Source organism: Hirundo rustica, chromosome 3 (assembly GCF_015227805.2).
Source record: "Hirundo rustica isolate bHirRus1 chromosome 3, bHirRus1.pri.v3, whole genome shotgun sequence".
Lineage (NCBI taxonomy): Eukaryota > Metazoa > Chordata > Aves > Passeriformes > Hirundinidae > Hirundo > Hirundo rustica.
Genome location: NC_053452.1, coordinates 111515637 through 111535993, shown reverse-complemented (window position 1 = coordinate 111535993; position 20357 = coordinate 111515637). Strand labels below are relative to the sequence as shown.

Here is a 20357-nt window from a genome sequence, read left to right as displayed (position 1 = left end):
CCAGTACAACCAAGACACATTTCTGCTACAAAGAACACAGCCAATTTTTTCTACAGTTTAAGTAGAGAACTTACACTGGTTTTCAAAGCCCATTAGCAATTTCTTTGCACCTTAAGCACATCAGGAAGCAAATAAAGTTAAGGGAAGAGTGGACTCAAGATGACTTTCAGCACTTCCAGGAAAGTCCTGCTGTATTTGAAGCCTTTATCCCAAATGCATCAGTACAGAAAGGTAGTTTTAAGGCACACAAAATGATGGGCACACATAATGAGCCCATACATTAAATGGTATCACTACTGTTGTTATGCGAGAAAGCTTCATGCCAGCCAAGGGGAGTAAGTCAAGGTCCAATTAATGATCAGCGTGTCAACTGGTAAAAAATCAGGTATTTAGCAGCCCTTAGTACACATCAACCCATCCCATCTACAGAGCCCCATTAAGTTAACTAGGAGTTTACTGGATAATAATCTATTCCCTTTTATTTGTTTCTTTCAATAATAATATCCAATCGTTAGCTGCTTTTCCTCCTACCATAAGCATTTAGAGAGTTACATAAACTCAGCATGCTCATCTGTTCTTCTCTGCCCTTGCTCTCTTAAATACTTGCTATTCTCTATAAATAGCTGTAAATATTAGCTCAAACACACTATATAGGACTGCTATCCAAAATTAAACCATATGGTTTATTACACTTAATCTCAGTAAAGCTAAATTATGGAGCCAATTTGCCATGGCTGTGCCTTTCATATAACCTCTGCTCTGAAATGAGATTTGGCTGATGACAGAGCACATCATTCTGTAACATAAGGTTATGGAAATACCAGTAATTGTAATTGCTGGAGTCTCAGGGCTAATGACAGAAGTTCTCAAGTACACATACTTTTACACATACTCAAGTACACATACAAACATCATAAAGTTACCCTAGGACACCATGCTCAAAAGCACTGTGCTAACGTGAGGACGGGTTTTCAGGCTATCAAATACACACTTTCCTTTCAGCAGCTCAGCACAACTACCTCCAACTAATTTCAGTTTAGAAATTAAATCCTAATTGGAAAGAAAAAGCCTGAACAAATGGCAGAAGAGATGGCTACAAGTTCAGTAGTACAAGTTAAGTGTAGGAGAGCTCACCATGATAGCGACATTGCCTCTGGTATTTGAACCAACTCACTTAAGCTTTGTATTGCTTTACATTTCAGGGTAAACACATCCAGGGAAATACTGTAAAGAAATCCTCACAGCAGTCAGAAACTTCACATCAGAATGTAGCATTTTCTCCAGCAAAAAGCTTTAATAAATCATCTCCTCCAAAGCCAATCATCTCTAAGCATGTTTGTCATCATGTCTAGCCCGTGTCATTATGTTTATGGAAATGAACCTCAAGCCCAGCGTGTTACAAAACACAATTTACATGGCAGGACAGACTTGTGCCAGGCTGTGGGAAGAATTTCATTCACAACAGGCAAACAATCTGCAGCTAGGGAAGACATTGACCATCTGAGAGTCACCCTGGAGACACTAAAGTTGTAGTAATTTGGATTGTGAATGTTAAAAGCTAACAAGTTTCATACCTCCTTTCCCAAGGCATAACAAAGCTAATTGTACAAAGAAGCAAAGAATCTCAATCTATTGATGGAAATCAGAAAAGTCTATAGGCTTCCTGACTAAACAGCTGTTTATTTTTCTCTCCTGGGAGAACCATATCATAATAAAGTAGTACATAGGAAAGCTTTTAAGTTAGAAATTCAGCAAAACAACTATGACAAACAACAAAACAAAGCAGGATTTTTAGTTGAAGCTCAGGTTTTTAACCAATAACAAAGTGAACGTAAGCTGCAGCAGCCAGGATGAGAAATTAATAAATATTTACATCATGTGGCAGTAGTCTTGCTCTGCTAGAGCTCTTGGACAGGAAAAGCTTGATTTTTTTCTTCCAGGCAATTATTGGGACATTTTTGCCCAGTGGAATTTGGGTATTGGCCAAGTCTTTTTAGGAAAGTCACTGTCTCACAGGCCTTTTGACCAGCTCTTTTCCCAGACTTGCAGGTAGGTGTGCCTGCACAGGCATCTTCTGCTCTTAAGATACACCCAAGTCCTGATTAAGGTTCCTTCCACTAGCAATTCAACTTATACCTGATGGGATGGTTAAGAACACCTGCATGCAGTAACTGTTATCTGACAGATTTTCCTTAGCAATGTTCTGCACCAAAGAAAGCACAGCACCACAGTTAAAACAGAAATACACTAATTAAATACATACATGTTCCCCAAGAGAAATAAACTGCCTGTGAGCCTGAGCTCAACAATAATCGGAGAGGACAAAATGTTGTGGAATCAACAACATTTGTCAGCAGACTTCAATCAGAAATTATCCTCAGGCATAAGATGGAAATCTTACATTTTTCCATATTATGACTAATGTTACACTACAAACATTTACACACACACACACACATATATGTAAATATACATATATACATACATATATCTGTAAAAAATCATAACTACATATCCATTATTATGTCTGCCAAACCTTAAGGCTCAGGTTGTTGGTAGTGTTTTGTGGCTTCTTAGAAATTACTTAGCTACTTCAGGTAGTCCTCTGACAAAAAAAAATTTCTCTTTCCAATTATTCAATTAATTTAGAATAAAAGAATTTACATTTCAAAACCCTTAAAACAATTAACTCTAAGTCACATATCATCCGTGAACTGGATCTCCATATAAAATAAGCCAAATTAAAAGTAATCTTTTATGTTACGATAATACAATCACTGGATCACATTCCCATTTATGTTACAGCTCCTTGCCACAGCTTCTGACAAAATAAGTTAAGTTCACCCCCTTAGGATATTTTTATATTAAAAAAACCCAAAAAACTACCACAGACAAAGAAGACAAAACAAAACAAACAAAAAAACAAACAAAACCACACCCCCCCCAAAAAACAAAAAAACCCACACAAAACAAAAAATGCCACATAATAGAAAACTGTACTTATCTTCCCTTTAAAATGAGTTCAAATCGAGTTATGCATTTGCTTCTCCCCTCCTAAATCAGATACAAATACTTGAGATACCAGAAGTTACCATACAGAATTTCAAAAGAAGTGGCAATGCCATTAAAAAAACATAAATACACTAATATAGGCACTATCCAGCACCAGTATGGATGCTAAATCATCCAAAATCTTAACTGGGATCATGACAGACTCTGTCAGGACTGTTCCCTTGAAAAGTGTAGGACACTGAGGCAGATTCAAACCTGAGCCAAAAAGCTTCATATAACCTCTAGCTAAAGCTGAGCACTTGCAACATCCATTTATTCCCTTTATTTAAGGCACACCCGAATGTTATCTGCGTTATTTCTGAATTTAGTGGAAGGTTTGTACCCTCACCTTTTAAGCCCTGGAGAAACAGAGCAGCCACTTCCCTCCCCGAACCCACACATCACTTCACTCTGATGCAGGTTACTTTCAGTTTCTCTGCCCGTGGTCCAGGTTTGCAAGGGTTTCTAATTTGGGATAGCTCCAAACATAAGGCAAACACCCTTCCCACTGGCACAGATCAGGTCATGTCAGTGCTCAGCACTGGAGATGCTGTGACCAAAATCTCTGTAGAGACTACATGTGGGAGCTCTGTGTTCATTCTATTACCTCACTATTTTTAGACACAGTACACCTCTAATTAAAATTAACAGAGGCCAGCAGAAAATTATATTCACTGGAAAACAGCGGTAGCTCACTGAAGTTTCTCTTTATTTAGTGTAAAACTGAAAGGGCAGAGATGTACATCTTCTCATGAAGTCAGATCCCTGCAGAGCCAAAACTTTCAGCAGAAATTGTACTGAATGAAGAAAATTTGAGTATATGAAGTGGCTGAATGGACCAATGCCTTCTATATCACTGAGCATTTGTAGATTTATCCACTGTTTTTATGGAAACTAAGAAGGCATTTCCTTGGTGAACACTTCCCTGTCTTGAGAGTTTTCAAAAAGAATCCCTAAGGGACATCAAGAAACAGGCCCATATCTCTTGAAATCACAAGGAAACTTTTTTTTTTTTATTAAACACGGCTTGCCATGACAAACAACATGACTAAAAATAGAATAAAGCAAACAAAATGTTACAAATAGAAGCTTTAAATACAATCACTATAAACTAAAAGTATTATTGAGTCCTGAGAGCAAACCTGGAAACCATAATCTGCAGGAATTAATAAAATTTGGAGAAAAAAACAAAGCAAGAAAAGTTACAGTTGCTTTTCTAGAAGGGTCCAGGAGAAGTGTAGGGATTCTATCTTGGCTCCTACTGGGGAAAAAAAAAAAAAAAACAGCCTCAGAAAAGCAATTTTTACCATAATTCAAAGGCAGGGTAGAGGCAGGAGGGGTGAAATCAAACCCAGCAAATAAGATTTAACTGAAAGAATAATTTTTTACTTAAAATATTCACTGACTTTACAGAGCCACCAGTTTCAGTGTTGTCAGCCTCGGGCTGCAACTCCTGCTGAAGGCAACTAGCCCCACACTGAAGGCTCTGTCAGAAAGCACAAATGTGACAGGGAAGATCACAGAGTAACTTACTGGAATTTCATTCCACTCTGCACAATGAACACTGGAGATGAGCATTATTTTTAATGGTGCTAATTCTTCACTATGGAAAGCTCCTATGGACTTAAATAGAGGCTTTTTACTTAATTAGAAAGAGCAGAACTGTACCTCACATGACAGGATTAATGAACCTTTGCAGCCTCAAAAGCAACAAGGACTGTAGTGACCCCCCCTTCCACAGCCTTCACCCCCATCTCCTACCTGTGCAAATTCACTTACAGGAATCAAAATTACCCATACAGGGAAGTCCACTCACATTTGAGCTCCAGTTTAGTTAGCACCACACAAAACACTGCCAATCTCCACTCTTCCTCTTACAAAAGTGGCAGATATGAGGAAGAGGATTTTAATTTTTTTTTTCCTAAATGCTAATGGGAGCAAATCCCAAATGTTCTAATCCTTTCCATTGACATTCTAGCCGCATTAAATTTAGCTGAGACTTTGGAACTATTTTTGGAAGCTTTTAACAACCAAAGAGACTATTCAGTTTTATTCCTCTGAAGCAGGACTGGTCAGCTCAAGCAGTCCAAGACATGCACATCACACCGAAGGTTCAGCTGTGCCTCCCATGCCAGGGATGTATCCTGAGACCACTAAGGGACTCATGTGGTATCACCTTGCTGAGCATCTGCATCTCCAGCGCTGGAGAAAACGATCCAGGAGGCACTGGTGAACCCAAACAAGCCAAAATTCCAGTCCCACTGCAAAACAGGAGGGTGAGACTTTGGAGCCGCCAGTGCCAGGTGTGAAGACTCCCTGTGCTGTTCTTAAAGCCAAGAAGCTGAGCTTCGATCAACTGGGCACCACAGTAACCATGGCAACATTAAGGTATTCAAAGGGAAAAAAAAAAAAAAAAAGAAAAAAAGCCTCCCTGAACACAAAGAAACCAGAACAAGCTTCCTAATCACCTTCACTTGGCCTCTATGCTAATCTATTTAAAGCAAGCCAGTTTTATAAGGGGCACACAGGATTAGAGCGTCACTGGCCTTCAGCCAGAGCTGTCACCTCACAAGGGGTCAGTGGAACACTCGTTCAGCAGCCCTCCAGTTTGTAACCTGAAATTTAGAACTGTGCCCCAAATCTTACCCAGAACTACCTGCAACAGGAGCATTCACAGGGTTTAAGTCTTAGAAGACACTCAGGACACAATGATGACTTGGAATAAAACTTCAAAGTTTCCTCCTCTAAAAGGATTTCCTGCTGGCATGATCAAGTAATTTATATAACAAATAAATAAATAAATTACACCAATGCAATGACAAACGTTTTCAACACAAACAATGACAAACCAAGCTACAGAATCTGAACACAAACTACAATACTTGGGAGAGCACAAACTATCACACAGCTGACAACTTCTCGGAAGTTTAAGGAGGATAGGACTGATCCTGCTGTTAAAGTACCAAAGACTAGTTAACAGATATGACCATCTACAGAAAAATCTTCTCCTGTCCTTGTTTACTGAGATGTGTTACCAGTTTTCTGTAATGTTTTATATTCTCACAGTATTTGGACTTCCATCTGTTCAAGGATGATGGGAAACCATATAACTTAGTTTCACTGCAAGAATAAATGCAGCAGTTTCTTTACACTAATCATGTATTTTCATAGAAAAGGAGATTTCCTTTTCATCAGGGCAGCCACTCTAACTAGCTTAAAGACCAAACCATTTCTAAGGGCAAAACTTGAAAGCCGAAGACAGGAGCTGGTGTAAAGTAGGACCCCTGATTAAACGACTATTCTTATTTATATGTTTTCTTTCAGCTGTATAAACTTAATATACATTTTTTTTTAGAAACCTTCATTCAACTCCAAACTCAAGAAATAAAGGAACACAATATTTTAAAGAGCTACAAAAGAATCTAGAAGACACGAGGAAAAAAAAAAAAAAAACCAAACCAAAAGTTTGGAGAGTTACCTATTACATAAGCATCAAATGATATTGGCTTGGGATCACTGAATCATACAACAGTTTGGGAAGGGATATTAAAAACCATCTTGTTCTAACCCTGAGCCACGGGCAGGAACACCTTCCACTACCCCAGGTTGCTCTAAGTCCCATGCAAGCCAGCTTTGGACACTTTCAGGGATGGGGTATTCACATCTTCTCTGGCAACCTATGCCAGTGCCTCACCAGCCTCAGAGTAAAGAACTTATTCCTATTATCTAATCTAAAGGAACCTTCCTTCACTTCAAAGCCATTCCCCATCAGCTACGGCAGCCAAGTTTAAAGCAGCCCGAGAAGAGCCTCTCTCTCAGGGCTCCCGGCGCAGCCCAGCCCGGAGCTGCCCGAGCGCCCGGTCGGGGTCCGCATCGCCGCGATCCCGACCTGCTTCGAGCACGGCCGCAAATCCCTTCCCAAGCCCCCATCCCTCCTCACGAGCTCCTCCGCATCCCACCGGGGGAGGCACCGGCTCCGGCCCCGACCCCTCCCGAGGGGCGGCCGCGGGCTCGCCGCGCATCTCCCGTGCCCCGAGGCTGGAAGGAACCCCGAGGGCAGCGCGGCGCCGGGGCAGGACCGCGGGACGGTTGCATAATCCAGGTCCGCGGGACAGCGCTGCGGCCCCGGCGGGGAAGGAATCCTGTGGAGGCGGCCGTGCCCTTACCTGCGGCTGGCTCGCCCTTCCCTGCCCGCCCGGAGATCGCCGCGCTCCGCGCTCAACGCTCCCTCAGAGCGCCCCGCGCCGCGCCCGCCAAGGTGGAGGACGGGGCGGCCCAATCAGCAACGCCCCCGCCTAAACAGGCAGGAGCAGCCGCCAATGGGAACGCGAGGAGAGCGTTGATCCCGCCTCCCATACCCCGGCCACGCCCCCAGTCCCACGGCGACGCGCCGGGAATCGGTGACCGGCGGGGCCCGTGAGGGGACGGGGGACAGAGGAGAGGGTACGGGGGATGTACGGGGGATGCACGGGGACAGATGAGTAGGGCCAGGGCAACCGGGCAGGGGATGTGTGGGGACAAGGGATGAACGAGGACAAGTGACAGGTGAGTGGAGTCAGGTGAGAGGGACGTAGGACAGGGTGAGTGGGACAGATGAGTGCCACAGGACAGTGAGGGGACACAGGTGAGCCAGGGCAGGAGCTCGTGACACCCCAGCACACAGGGAGCCGTAGGAACCAGGCAGTGTTTTGTTCTCGCGGCAAAGCTGCTCTCCCTCAAAGTGTCCGTGCCCCCACCCTGAGGGTGAAGTGGGACTGGGTGAAGTCAGGTGGGATGGGATGGGATGGGATGGGATGGGATGGGATGGGATGGGATGGGATGGGATGGGATGGGATGGGATGGGATGGGATGGGATGGGATGGGATGGGATGGGATGGGATGGGATGGGATGGGATGGGATGGGAGCGAGGAGGGTTGGGATAGCTTAGGGTAGGGGAGAGGTAGGGTGAGATGGGATAGGGACATACAGGATGGGTTGGAATGGAAGTAAAGAGGGGTGGGATGGGTGGAGTAAGGTAAGGTGGGGGAGAGGTGGTGTGGGATGGGATGGGATGGGATGGGATGGAATGGAATGGAATGGAATGGAATGGAATGGAATGGAATGGAATGGAATTGAATGGAATGGAATGGAAGTGAGAGATGGGGTAGGAGAGAGGTAGGATGGGATAGAATAGGAGTGAGAAGGGGTGATGGGATAAGGGAGCGGAGAGGTGAGGTGGGTTGCAGACAGAAGTAGGATGGACATCTTCACAGTGCCAGGGCACTCACCTCACCATGGTTTTAGTGACAACCCCTCAGGCCCTCCTGTGGTGATGTTCCAGGGGTCCTAATTACTCTAGAGGATGGAGCTCCCAAGACCATTTTCCCCTCTGACCACCAACACACAAACTGTCCTTTGGAGTGAGCTCGATCTGGGATGGAGCCAGCTCTTCAGGCTAACAGGTGACTCAGGGCTACCTCCCCACTATGGACAATGCCAGAAGAAGCATTTTTAGGGCTCTAAAGGAATGTCACGTTTACAATGGAAAACGGCTGATGCTGATCATGATTTTAAAAAGAAGAGAAAGCCCTCAGATGCCCCCAAGGCATGTTTTATTAAAGGAAGGGCTATTTTCTCTCTTCCAGCTGCACATCCGAGGCTGCTAAACATCAGAGGCTAACACTGATTTTCTGTGGTCTCCTCGCTTTGGAATGTAATACAAAGGGATTTAATCAATAGGGTGATACAGAGACGTAAATAGGTTTTTGTAAAGATGGCTTTGAAAATCTATAGAGTGTAATGAAAAACTAGACGACTCCCATATAATTATTAAATACCCTATAAAAATCTATGTAAGGAATAATTCTCCATTAGTTAAAAATATATAAAAAGATGTGTGCCATTTATAGCAGCACTTTCCAATAATAGCAGAAAATAAATGGTGTGAAGAATGAAATCAATAGCATATCCCACCTCATCTCTGCTGACAGCAAAGAGCAATGCACTGGAGATTGCTGTACTTGCAACAGAAGAGTTTCTTCCTTGTCCCTTAACTAAGGACTGACTTATGCCTTGATGCATATCTGGTTTAGACCCCTTTCAGGGTTTCTGCTTCAGTTCCGCTTCTACTTTTAAATGTATAATAGGTAACTTATAACAGTAATTATTATTTTCATTGGTTTGTCCTTGTGCCTAAAATATTGATCTCTGACCATGATCTTACTGCTTCAGGCATTATGCAGAAGAGTAAGCGAGCTATGGAAGCAAAGATGTCACTATATAAACTAATCGGGTTTTAAATCAAATTATCTTTTTGTTTTGGGAATTAAGCCTGGTAGGATATTTTCCTTTGTCTCCATTTATGTGTGTTCCCTTTGCATGATGTGTTATTTTAATATTCTGAGTAGGAAGAGCATCCACAGGGCTTTTTCTGTCCTGTGTTTTATGTTATACAATTTCCTTGTGTCTTCTTATATCCATGCTCTTAACTGTATGTTGTGTCTCAATTTTTAATAATTTTCATATTGGGAAGAATGTTTTTATTGTGATGAAGCTGCCCTAGCATATGTTTTCCTTGTGGTAAAATAGGAATCTCTGCAGTTTTGAAAGCAAGCTAACCCATGCTCAGGAAAAATCAGGAAAGCCAAGGTCAGCCCTTTGGCTGGGTTTATATGTATCCAGGCTCTATTGCTAAGATGAAGGGGAAAAACCCCTAAATTCCACTGATTGCAGTGAAATATCCTTCAAAGTAGATAACTATAAGAATGACAGCAATTGCAGGATTTGAATATCCCCTGTTATAAGTATTAAGGATTTCTATTAGGAAAGGTCACAAAATAATACATTATTTAGACATGGCAAAATGGTGTTGCCAAAATAATAGGATAAGAGCAATTGAGAGAAGGTCCTTTGTGGAGTCCCACCCTTCACCCCAGAGCTGTTCAGGCCATGCACCCTGTGCCTCTTAAAGACTGTGGTCATCTTCCCACATCCCAAGCAGTTGCAGAGTGCCAAAACCTGGAGGAAGCTGTAATTCTGGAAAGGATACCAAAGGAGGTGATAAAACAGCTGCTACTTGCAGGATCCACAAGCAGTGCTGTGAGCTCATCCCACAGAACTGAGTGGGAGTTTGTTACTGATATCCCAGAGCAAAGGCTTAGCCCGTCTCCTCCAAATCCTGAGCTGCTCATTATCTTCAGTCTGCACCTGCTTCCCATCTCCAGATTTAATCTGTAAGCAAAAGTGGCCTCTCAAGTGTGCTGAAGCAGCTACAATGAATTTCAACACAACTGAAGCACGGTAACCAAAAGATTTTGCCCCCTGACAATGTTACCTTGATTTCTGATCATTAAAATACAAATTGTGGCTAAGTCCTGCAGGCTTTGCAGACATTTTGGTGAAAAATTCTCCTTTTTTCAGAAGAAACAAGTAAGTAATGCCTGAAAATCTGTAGATGCTAAAGAAGTCAATGCTTCATCTTTTATATTTTTGCTCACTGGGATAATCTCAAATTCTTTGGCCAGATATGGATTATGATTTCTTGCAAATGGCTGAGTCTGGAGTATAGAGTGGATAAAGCAAGTAAAATTAATGTTGACTATTGGCATTATAATCTCGATTGTGTCTGTTACTTTTTTAGAACATTAAAAACATAGTTGGATCCATCTAGCTTTGTCTTTTGTTTCCAGCAGCCAAGACTGGATGCTTAGTAAATCAGTGTAAAAATAGGCTCTATGTTCTCCTATTTACCTTATAATTTTCCAGCAACTAGGGAGGTAGGGATTCCTGGAACTCATGGTTGAATCCAACTTAATAGCTACTCCACTTAATAGCTACCAATGGTCCTGTTCTCTAGGAGTTTTTAACTCTTTTTGAACCCATTTGTTGTTTTGCTTTGCACAATGTACTGTGACAGAGTAGTTCTTCACTGTGTAAAAACAATGTCAAGTCTTATCCCTGTTTAAGTGTTCCTTTGTTATAGAGACAGTAAAATTATTGTTTATACCTTCTCACCATTGTTATAGGACAAGGTGGATTGACTTAAGATGAAGAAAGAGGGCAGGTCTCGATTAGATATTAGGACAAAGTTCTTCCCTGTGAAGCTGTAGAAGTCTTGGCACAGGTGGCCCAGAGAAGCTGTGGATACATCATCCTTGGGAGTGTTCAAGGTCAGACTGGAGCAACCTGGTCTAGTGGAAGATGACCCTGCCCGTGGAAGGGGTTGGAACAAGATGGTATTTTAGATTCCTTCAAACCCAAACTATTCTGTGATTACTTTCTAGCCTTTAATTGCATTTACCTCCAGCTATCCCTTTTTCAATTTCATGTGGTTTTCACTGGGAGACTTTATCACCATCCTCTCTAGCCTATCTAATTTTACAAGAAAACACTACTTTGAAACTTTGCTTCTGCTAAAATGACTGTTGAATTTTGCTGGGTCTGGAATAGACAAGAGCTGTCTGGCCAAGGGACTCTGAATAACTCTGAGCATCTGGGCTAAAGAGTCCTATGATTCTCGGGGTCCCCTCATTATCTAGGGGGGAAGCTACTGAACTTAACATTCAGTTCCCCTTTTTGACCACTTCCTCGCCCCACACTGACATTTCCAGAGGGCTTTCCACTTCAGACTCCAGATCTCCTAGAGTGCTTGAACCAGTGTCTGTGTGTGTGTGGTTTGGGTTATTTTTTCTCCTGTGCATTGCTTTGCACTTATCACTGCTGAACTTCATCTGCCAGTTTATCACCCAGTCACTCAGGGCAGTGAGACGACATTGCCTCGACACCTCTCCAGTGTCTGTGCGTGCTCAGCAACTGCAGAGCAGCTTAGCTGCAATGTATTACAGGGAAAAGCAAAAATGTGCAAAGCAAACACTGTCTCTTTTTGCTTTTTATCCACAGAGCATTTTACATTGTTCTGGGTACCAGAATAATAATTGCACAAATTAAAAATCCCTGCAGAAAAGGAAACTATCCTCCACCTGCTGTAAATTTTTAGTGCCTGTAATGCCCTTGTACACATTACTCCACGAGCAGGTGGAGTAGAGCTGTTTCCTTTGGGGGCTTGGATATGCAGGGAAGCACATGCTCCAGCTGGGATGTCTGTTCTCTCCAAATCTGGTATGTGGGGGTCAGGCAAGTATGGAGAAGAACCTCGAGAGGGCTTCCAGCAGCTAGAGGGGCTACAAGAGAGATGGAGAGGGACTTTTATTAGGGCATGGAGTGGTAGAACAAGGAAAAAGACCTTAAGCTGAAGGAAGGCAGGGTTAAATTAAGTATTGGGAAAAAATTCTTCCCTATGAGGATGGTGAGGCCTGGCACAGGTTGCCCAGAGAAGCTGTGGATGCCCCATCGCTGGAAGTGCTCAAGTTTGGGTTGGATGGGGCTTGGAGCAAGGTTGCCTAGTGGAAGGTGCCCCTGCCCATGGCAGGGGATGGAATGGGATGATCCAAACCAGTCTGTGATTCCATAAGAATCTGTGGCACTGCTCTGGAACCCCTGAGCTCCCACCTTTGCAGTGGGACACCCCCTGCATTTGGCTCTGTTGCTCCCTAAATGCCCTCTCTAGCATATCCCTCTTGTTTCTGAGCATCTTCAGGAGCAGACAGTGTTCAGACAAGGAGCTCGAGTTTTTTAAGGCAATGAGAACAGGAACAAAGAATCTTTCCTTTTTACATCTACTTCAGAGATTAAGAGCTGTTGGAAAAAAATAAAGGGCTTTTTGATTTCACATTGCAAAAATTCCCTAACATAAAGTCCCCCAAAACAGAACTTTACTATCTTATAGCTAACCCTCAGCTTTAAAGACAACAAAAATGGCACGTCCCCATTTCTGTTGAAGGAATATTTTTAACCAAGAGATGTTTTTTTCAGCCTAGATGCCTGACAGATCAAGGGGAAAAACAGGTTTCATTGACTTTTAAAATAACCTCCATTTCAAGAAAGAAAAACACAACCCTTTTGTTCTGTAACAAACAACATCCTTACGGTACAAGTGCAACTCTCAGATCTGAAATACTATGGCCAGATGCAAACTGTCACATTTGAATGAGGATGCTGAAATAGAAAGGTTTCATTTTGTTCCTATTTTTTTTTTTTTTTTTATTTTTGTGGTTTACTCCTTATGTCTTTTCAAAGTGATCTCAGCAGAGTCCTGGACTGTTTATTTCATAATTGGTTCATTAAGGTCAAGGCCTGTACAAGCTACTGTGCAAATTGAAAAGCAATCTTGGAGGTGTAGCAATAATTCAAGAGTATGACTGATGATGTCAGCCCAAATTCCTCAAGAATAAACTGTTTTTGCTGCCATATGTTAAGTAGAAGCACTTGGTTTCTAGGATTTACCCAGTTAAACTACAGGAAGCTGAAAACATCTGGCTTGTCAAAATGGTCACAAGATTATAGAAGCAATGACAAAAATGTCAGAGAATTCAATCCAGGAAATGAGAACAGTTTAACCACAACGTAAGTTCAGTCTCTAAACACGCTGTCTTACCTTTCTGACGCACTGATTTCTATCTCTTTTTAGATTTTAATTCTCCATGAATGAAACTCCGTGTATTTTGAAGAAGTGCTAAACATCATTATGGTTTTTAGTAAGTAATTCTTACCACCTCTCCTGCTATTTCTTACATTTGGGATGAGAATTACTAGCAGTGACTTGCCTGTTATGACCCAAATGGAAATAAAAAAATGCAATGAGCCATAGCTATGTGACCTCAAGCCAAACACTTCAAACTCATGTACCTAAATATAGACACCTAAATAAATGGCCTGGTTTTCGGGAGCACTATGTGACTCTCAGAGTTGTAGGTGCTCTGAAAAATCAAGATGCTTATTTAGGTATCTAAATACAGACTGAGCTTATGAATATATTATTTAATTTGCTTCACAATTAAACAACTAAAAAAACAAAGCTACCAGAAATTCTATTTTTATATGTACTGATTAGAAGGCCAGAGAGTGTAATTCACTGCAAGACACAATTTACTCCTCTAAAGCAAATATTGTGGTAATTAATGTTTATTAATTGTTGAGAAGAAGAATTCAGGAGCCCTGATTCTGAAGCAGTGCTAGACAGGTTTGATGGAGAAGTCCACTCTATGAAATTTCTTTGCCTTTTATTAATCTTTTTCCTTAATTATGGAGATTGACACAAGAAGGCTTTCCAAAATGTCATTTTAAGGAGCTTTGTTTATATTGAGAGATCATTAAAAAAATTTTGAATGTTTCATTCTCCTTAAGGGTGATCCATAATCTTCAGGCTTCTTGTGTTTTTCTTTCTTCTCTGAAATGCTCATTCATTATTCTGACACTTTTAAGTGACTACTGAAGGCATAATTGGAGTATCATGGGAAGCAGAAGGCTGTGTTATTAGTCAGCATGACACCACATACACATCCAGTTAATAGAAAATAAGCAGCTCAAGCAGGCAAGTAACATTTGAGACTCTATTTCTGAGCCTGAATTGTGCCTAGAAGTAAAAACTTAATTTTTCAACACTTCTGCTAAGACAAAGTTTGCTTACACACTTTATCTTTGTGTATGCTCGGATTTATATCATTGCTTTTATATATTTTAGCTCTGATTTTCTAGCAATCACATCAGTGACTGACAGTGGATAATGCCAGTGCCCCTGTCCTGCCAGTCCTCGTGCAAGGGGAACACTGGGAATAGCAAAATGGAAACCAAATGCCACCAAATTCTTGGTGACACAGATCTTTTTGAGCAGTCACAGCTTCCACAGCACAGAGTCACTGCAGCAGAGCAACCTCTAAGGAGCGTCCTCCTTCCACATCAGCCACAGGGAAAGCTCTGCCCCTTTCTCCTGCTCTCCCAGCAGTGTGACAGCTCCAGAAGGGATAGCCAGTCCATTCAGGAGTTATCTCCTACTGAGGCACTGATCTGCCAGACTTACCCTTGCAATGTTGCACTCCAGCTTTAAGCTTTTCAGGTATTTGGCAGCCTGGAAGTCAGGAAAACCTGAAGGAAAATGTAAGCTGAGTTTACAGCTGAGCTGGGAGGGGGGAAAAAAGCACTATTGAAGTTCCTAGGGAGGATGGAAACAGTAAATGGAAGATAAAAAGGAAAGATGAAGCAGGGCCTCTAGTCTGATTGCTCCCTTCAGCTGCTCCAGGGCCACTATGGGGAGCTGCCTGCTGTCCCACGTTCAGCCAACCCACCAAGACATCCAGTGGCACGGCACGTTCCCAGGCTGTGAGAGCTCTGAGCCCAGCAGGCATGACAGCCCCAGCTTCCAGCTACTTTGCCCAGCCCTCACTTATGACCCCTGTACAAAGATGCCAATGCTGGAACTTTTAGGACACTCCAAAGAACTATGCTGGAATACTCCTCTCTGTGTGGAGGGATAAATGTTCCTTCCCAGTTGCAGGTATGGCAGCTTAGGGCAGATGTGATTGCAACAAATCACCTGTATTTGTCCTGGCTTGTGGATGTGTAGGGAACTCATTTCCTACAGACCCACATGCCTGAATGTACAAACTGCGCATGTGCACAAAACCTCTGAACCAGGCTGCAAGGCCAGAGTCTTCTGGAAAAATTTAGCTGGATATATTGATTAATACCCAAAGGACAGAATAAAACTATCTCCTGCTGATTCAGGCCTCTTTATTATTTTAAGGAACAACTAGATCATTGTGATGAAACTGGCTTTTAACAAAGTGGTGCTTGATTTCACTTCATGGTAAGCAAAGACCAGTTGCCAGGTTTTCAGATAGTAAAACATTCCTTGGTTTATTTTCCCAGAAAAAGGAACTTCAAACCTCAGCTTTAATGCCTGAAAACGCCCTAGTAATTATCCTTTTTATCTGTGTATTATTCCAGTTCTCTAAACAAGCTTAAAATAGTAAATTATAATATTAAGATTTGGGCAAAAGGGCATCAAAGGCAATACTTTCAGCTCTAGTGAACTATTTAAAGAGCAGAACGCTTTGAATATCTCTCACTGCTTATCCTTTTTAACCTGAGAATCACATTCAGGGCACCATATCATGATACCGGAAATCACTTTTCTTCTGGAGTCAAGCAAAGAGAAGGATACACTTGATGCTTTTCTCAGCATTGATGGTCTTCAGAATAAAGGTCAGATAAAAGGCCAATGCCTCGAAACTGCCTGTGTAGCTGTGTCAGCAGTTACAAAGACCAACACTATGAACCCAGTGTGTTTAATTCAAACAAGTCAAGTCTGGCTACAGTTGAGACCCTTGAAGGGAAGGTGTGACAGAGCCCCATCTTCAGCTTGGATCCTACTTTAGCAGCGCAAGACCCCACAGCCAGAGCAGTTTGGACATGCAGTGCAGAGGGACCACAGGCACAGAGCCTCTCTTGACTCTTATTTGGGTCAGATCTTCACAGAAATCATTGGTAATTGCCTCTGAGCAAGGACACAGGAAAAAGGGAATTCCAAGTCTTTCCATTCCCTAATTATGCTTTGTAAAGAACATGATCCTCCTTAGGTTTAGATTTCTATGCCCAGCTGTGATTACATGAGTATTATGCACTCAGAAAAAGGTGTTTCCTGCCTTTGTTGACTATCTAGAAGTTGCTTTATGGAAGCAGAAAGTCCATATAGATAAGTTGGGTCTTCAGACTCTTCTGGTTTATGTTTTGCAGATTCCTGGAAAGAAATTAAGTTGCCTTTTCTTCCTCCCTTCACCCCAGGAATGCACACAGTCCAGAGCAAGAGCTTTTATTGTGGAAAAAAAGGGCAATTTTATTATCAGGACTATTCATACAGAAATGTCATTTCAGTGCTTGGTAAAAATTCCATTTCCTCATCTGCAGTTCTACCTCATTCCAGGTAGGAAGCTGCTCATGTTCATTTCAGTCCACTGCAGAGAGGCACAGCAAGCTCCAAAGGCCCATCCTCTATTGGAGAGCTCAAATCTCTCTCAAATTTATCAGGAGCCATTTGCAATCCCAGCCAGGGCTGTTACAGTGCTATTGATGGGAGATGTAGGATCTCCTCTCCAGCACTGAAGTTCTTGTTTTTGTAACCAAAATCCATGTTAAGGCCTTTAAGCAACGTATCCCATGTGACAATCATTGGCTCACTTGCCATCACTCCTCCCTCATTTGCCTTTTTCAAAGCCGGAAAGATGATGTATGGCATCTCTAGAGCAGACAAAGTGCAGCTAGGAATGTTAAGAGTATAGCTGTAGCTCCTACTCCCAGGCAGCTGCTACTCAGCCTTCTAGATAATGCTCCTCCATAGAGACTGATTTTATGAAAGGGAGTTGTCTTTTCACTCAACAAGAAACTTGTCCACAGTCTTTAAATGCCAAGCTTTGCATTAAAAACAAAGTATTTCTGAAGTCTGTGGGGTACAGCTGTTTCATCATCCTCTTAAAAACTTTGAATTAAGAGATTTAAAATATTTCTCCAAAGTGTTTTGACTGTAACCCTACAAGTAGTGTAAGTTACCAGTAGCACACATCAGGAAAACGTGTAGCTCATCCAAAGCCTTCCAGACAGCCATTGCTATCAACAGCCAGGCAGGAGTGCTGTGATGAGTGGGAGCAATACTCAGAGCTTTTAAGTCATACAGACTTTGCAGCAGTGGGTAATTGTCATTATTACCCCAGTGTGAGGAAACAGGGATGAAGTGATTCACCCAAAGAGCACAGTGAGTCAATAGGGGAGCTGGGAACAGAGTGCAGAACTCCCTGCATTATCCATTGGAGACCTCAGATAATATAATTTTATAAATGCTCTATCACTGTAAAGACTTCAGTGCTATAATTATCCTCCCAGGACTCTCATGGAAACAAGATATTTATAACTCCATTAAGCCTTTCCTGGTAATTTTATGATCAAAGTGAAAAACCCAAATAATGCTGTGCCAATCAGTCGCATGTCCAATGTCATCCAGAATGGCCACATGATGAAAGCCTCTCCTTGGCTGTTGCAATTAAGTGCTTGCTATCTTTTGAATGCCTTTCTTGTGTCCAATTCCCCTTCTACCACATGGTGGACACGGAGTATTTTTTGCAGTGTGATGAGCCACGCATTTAGAATATACCAAATAACTGGGAAAGATGCTTGTTGCCAACAAAGCCTACTGGTTTGGGCTATAAATGCTTCCTAAAATCCTTTCATGTGTGCCAGGTTCACCTAAAATGAACAAAGCCACCTCAGTATTTCCACTAACCTTTGTATGTCCTTAAAATTGCAATGCAGATGCCAAGACTAACTGTAAACAACAGGTTAGGGACTGAGGCTTTTGGACCCTGGTTCAGCAAAGCACTTAAGCCTGTGCTTAAATCAAAATCCATTCTTATTCCCCAGATCCATTTTAAGTGTTTGTTTAAGGCAAAACACATGCTTAAGTCGAGTTTTGCTTGGCACAGTGCTTAAGCACAGCACAGAGCAAGGGCCTTAAAATTAATTTCTTTTTGAGGGGAAGTCATTATTTTTAGCCCACCTCTCAATGGCCACAGCACTATCTTTTAGTCCCCAGACAGCTATTTTGAGGAGGTGTACGTGCTAAGCCTAAACTTTTGGGTTCTGTGACAATCAGTGGCACAGAAAAGAGAAAGACCACTTGAAATATTTGACTTAAGAGGGGCCTTTGGGGAGGCTCATTAGAGGGAAAACGTGAAAGAAGTTGTGATTATTCTGGGAGGTGGCTCCTGATGCTGTGGGTGATCTATCCACTGTGCTGACTGGAGAAGATTCACTTACAGGAGGTCAACAATTTTAACTCAACATGTTTTCATGAGTTTTATATTTCCACAGGAAATTCATGAAGTCAGGGAAAATGTTTATGCTCTCTTCAAAAGTATCAAAAATATTTGGCTGGAATGTGTTAGTTTCCTTATGTTTTTCCCCTGAAATATTTCTTTGATACACAATTATTAAAGGAAAATTCATGTAACAGAGTTTTATTTCCCATTCCTTGTAACAGCAGATCTCCTGTCTCATTCAGACAACTCCTACCACTGTTTCACTGACTTCAACATTACAATTTATCAGGTAGATCTGGCCTTTGCCACCTCTGGAAGAGTAACAATTACATTTTCTAAGATGTTTTTTGAGGGATGTTCAACTACTTTCCCTTAAACATCCAGTCTTCATAAAGAAGGTAGAAATAAAAAAGGAGCTTGAAATACATTTAATTTCTCTGTGGGCTTAAAAGTCTTCAGCTTCTTAGAGCCTTGTGGTAATGGCATGGATAAAACCTTATTCTGACTTCTGCTACTGCTATGCAGGACAGCTTTCTAACAGCAGGGAGTCAGGTAAGAGGACAGATCACCCAGAGAAATTTGGCACTGCTGCCAAAAGCAGATTGGACAAGCACTTGAAGAGGAATAATTTAGATACTCTTAATCCACTCCTGCACAGGGTATCGTGATGACCTTTTAATGCCTGTTTAACCCTGTCCCATGGGAAAGTCTTTCCCTCCCCCAGAAGCTTCTGGATTATTTCCAGGCAGAAGACCCCTTTTAGCTCTATCACTTGACCACCACATTGCTCTACTAATCCACCTCCCTTGTTTTTTTCCACCTTGGAAAGTACAGCGAGTGCCTGGAGCTGTCATCCACCACAGGGCAGTGATGGGATTCCATAATCAGGCCCACTCTTCTTCACCTCTGCCATGAACAGGTATTTCTTTCCTGCAAAAGCCTGCACTTCCAATAAGAATATGTCCTGCCTTTCAGGACCCATGATTTCATGGCTGATTCATGACTGATCATGAGTTGCTAAATCTCAGTTGCTAAATCCCCAGAGGCGAGGTTGCTGCAGCTCCATACCCTGGGTCCAGCAGACACATCAAGAGGTGTGTAAAATGTGTGTAAGCCCTCATGTTTCCAGTGGCCAGCTCAGACAGAAACACTCAGCATTCAGACAAACACCAGTGGCCTCATCCTGCCCCTGCTCTGGCAGACTGGAGTGAAGGTCTGTGAATGCAAAATATTGGAAAAAATCATCGCAGAATCACAGAATGGTTTGGGTTGGAAGGGACCTTAAAGACCACCCAATTCCAAACCCCTGCCATGGGCTAGGACACTTTTCACTAGACCAGGTTGCTCAAAGGCCCATCCAACCTGGCCTTAAAATATTATGGTAATTTCCAAATTTTAAAATATATATTTCCAGGTAATACCATGCATGAAATCCAGGTGAATGGCTTTCAGTTATGGAGGAGACACTGGAACTGCAATTAAGGACTGCAGCTTTTGCACAGTTAACCATTATGGGCTAAATTAAAAGTTGGATGAATCATTTTCCAGACATATAAATCACTGAAGTTGTTCTATCCATCACGAAGGTAAGCCAACCATGTAATGAATTATACAATGTGTTATTT

The 20357-nt window shown here is 42.1% G+C and overlaps 1 protein-coding gene and 1 long non-coding RNA gene across 3 annotated transcripts in view; one reads left to right on the top strand and one right to left on the bottom strand.

The window, feature by feature from the left end:
• The window catches only part of RCAN2 (regulator of calcineurin 2), an 83011-nt gene extending 75657 nt beyond the window's left edge, over positions 1 to 7354 (bottom strand). The window contains exon 1 of one of the 2 annotated variants that reach the window (XM_040057684.2): positions 7218 to 7354. The gene's annotated coding sequence lies outside the window, so the exon portion shown is untranslated. The remainder of the gene's footprint in view (positions 1 to 7217) is intronic. The other variant, XM_040057683.1, reaches the window with a different exon arrangement.
• A 3064-nt stretch (positions 7355 to 10418) lies between these two features.
• Positions 10419 to 17812, top strand: LOC120750529 (uncharacterized). The gene is made up of 4 exons (XR_005700032.2): positions 10419 to 10459; positions 11056 to 11265; positions 13557 to 13623; positions 16661 to 17812. It is a non-coding gene; the product is annotated as an uncharacterized LOC120750529 (long non-coding RNA).
• The last annotated feature ends 2545 nt before the right edge of the window (positions 17813 to 20357 follow it).